The sequence below is a fragment of the Chinchilla lanigera genome, unplaced genomic scaffold (assembly GCF_000276665.1).
Source record: "Chinchilla lanigera isolate Chin_1 unplaced genomic scaffold, ChiLan1.0 scaffold00013, whole genome shotgun sequence".
NCBI lineage: Eukaryota > Metazoa > Chordata > Mammalia > Rodentia > Chinchillidae > Chinchilla > Chinchilla lanigera.
In genome coordinates this window covers 13,390,510-13,393,527 of record NW_004955414.1, presented here as the reverse complement: position 1 = coordinate 13,393,527, position 3,018 = coordinate 13,390,510, and positions in this window count along the sequence as shown.

Below are 3,018 nucleotides of genomic sequence, written 5' to 3'. Positions count from 1 at the left end.
TTACATTATAATATAATGATCAAATTCATAATATTTAAGATTAACTATTTTATAATATATAGCCCATTTTTCAAACCATACCAAATATCCTAATAATGCCCATTATATAGTTTCCTCCTTTGATCCGGCACCCAATCCCACATTCTGCGTTAAATTTATTTGTCTTTTTTTCTCAAGGTAGAGTTTATTTCTGTTGCTTCCAGCTAAAGAATCTTAATTACACATTTTACTTCTCTTGTTTATAAACAGAATTTGTATCATTTAATCTTAATTAGTACTTTTAGGAAGGTATAGAAGTTTTTGTTTCAGAAATCAGTGTTATAGCTGGGCATGGTGGCACACCCCTGTAAATCCTAGCTCTTGGGAGGCTGAAGCAGGAGGACTGCTGTGAGTTCAAGGCCAGCCTGCACTATATAGTGAGACCCTGTTATCTTCCCCCAAAGAAGAAAGAAATCAGTGTTATGAGGTTCAGAGAAGTCAAGAAATTTACCCATGGTGACACAGGAAGTTCTAGGGCCAAGATATAAATCTACATAGGTTCCACTCCAGACCTCCTGAAATTCCACTGTAGGCCTGCAGACACTAGTAAACCAAGAGACAGATAAACAAATAACTAAGAATACATGACCACAAATTTTAACCACAGAAGTATGTAGAAGGTGAAGATGTGTGGAGGACCACAGAGATGGCTCCCCATGAAAGAAGACAATTTGCCTCCATTTTGATTCATCTTTGCTCTACTTTGATGTAATGATATGCACAGGCCTGGCTAGGAAAATGCTCTGCTCCCTTGACTGGCTTTAAGCAATGCAAATGGGTTTAACCTTTGAAGCAAAGGGACAGGTCTGTGATGCCCTGCGTATAGCTCCCTATTACTAAGTGGAAGCTAGGCTGAGAGACGCCTGAGCTGTCTGTTGGCTGAGACTGACCTTCGAGAAAGAGGCAGTGAGGTCCTAGCACAATAAAAGCTAGACATCAGAGCTGAAGCAGCTGATCCAAAACACAAGATCTTTCCTCAAACTGTATTATGTCGATTACTCCAAACTTAGAGGCTACCTGTTCCCAGAATCCGTACTCTTTGTGCATAACTTTTTCTGCATATTGCAGAGGTGCCATTGTGCCTCCTACCTGGCCCAACTCACAGTACTCAAGTAGTTCCCGCCATCCTCACAGTCACATAACCCTGAGCCACTCCCCTCTTCACATATTAATAAAACCCAGGTTCCGCCTGGGTCATGGCATTTGTTCCAGTTAGCCTTTCTTCCGACTGGACTTAGGAGCCCCTCGGCTCCCCACAACTGCAGGTATGTCTTTGTCTCTTTATTGTCGCTGTAGGTTGCATTGGAAGTGGTAGGTTGGAATTTACTTGTGAGATTCCAGTAACTTTTCCCTGGAGTTACAATTATAAACTCCTCCAGACCACGATGAGGCCTGGGTGGACTCCTATAAAGATGGAACATAATCAATGGACTTATTTCAATATGACAAGAAATATGGTTGGGGCTTCAACAACAAAGGGAGCAAATAAAATCAGTTTTCTTCCTTGATGTAAACTAAGTGTTTATAGATTGTGCACTGTCCAAAGAATGGTTAAGTGCTGATCAGCTAACCTCCAATATATGCTCAGAAATTTAGTTTTGTGAGCTAACACTCTGACATCTGCTAATGGAACATTGCCTCCTAAAGGTGAGGACTCAAGTAATTTCCACGTCATTCCAACTCCTAGCTGGCCATTTTGATCAGTGTTGACATTATCCAGTTCTGACATTTAGCTGTAACATATTGCAAAGATCCTAATCTGTAAACTTGTTTAAAATCTGCCCTGTTTAGTTTGATAGTTTTAAAATATTGACATTATAAAAGGAGTTTTGAAGGTAAAAGGGTCTGATCCCTTCAAGAAGTCTAGAGATTTTTCCTTTCTCTTTTTGTAAAAAGTCTAATTTAAAAGTAAGCATAAGGTGGAAGAAAATCAGAGCTATAAAATCAGAGCAAATAGTACCTTTCATTTTGTGGCTTCAGTTCAGAGCTGGGTGACAAAGAACAAAAATATATAAAGGTCAGAAGCTTAGATGGTATCCAGGGAGCTGAGCATTGGAACAATTATGAGTAGACTCAGAGTAACAGGAAGATATTACCAAGTCAATGACCTGTGCTCAGTCAGAAGGCTGAGAATTTTCTGAGGACCCCTGGGCTGACCTGGACAGTCTGTGAAGGAGATGGAGAATTGAATAAGCGTGCATTGGTAGTATTTGTTATTGATAAGGCTAGTACAGCAGCACACATGCAATCTCAGCATTCAGGAGGCTGAAGCAGGAGGACCATGAGTTTGAGGACACCCTGTTTGTTCTTTTTAAAAAAGTTGTCACTGGTAAGAGTATTTAATTATATTTAGTAGATAAACTTTAATATTTAACCCTCATGGTAAATTGTTCATAAGTAACTTGCCCTGCAATGGTAGGTGCTCAAGGAATTTTGAACTGGACCAAGTTGAAAGAGGGTGACACTCTACATAAAAAGATTTATCTCAGGGTGGCAGGGGCCAAGTGGGGGCACTTACCCCAAAAGACAAGGTAGGAGTGGTTAACATAGTGAGCAACAGCATCAAAGCAGCAATTAGAATAGCTGACTCACACAGACCTGTCCATTAACTAGTTGGTCAGGGTATTTCTAGAAATGAAATAGATAAGAAACCTGTTAAATTCTTCCCTAATTGGTATAAACAGAAAAGATCTAGGTTATGTGAGCAAGAGTCTAATCTGAATCACAGAAACAGAAACATGACCTTTAATTCTCAGATTTGAGCAATTTGCAGAGAGCCAGGACTCCTTAAATGAGGGAGAGACTATATCTCCTAGAGGAAGGATCCCCCAGCGCACTCCAGAGAATGTATACTGTTAACCTTTCTCTTGGTATTCCCCGCAAGGATCTGTGGCTTTTTCCCTAAGTAACTGTGCACTGGGAGAAGAAAATAATCAGACTTATGAAGGACTACTGGCCACTGGCTCTGAACTGAACTCA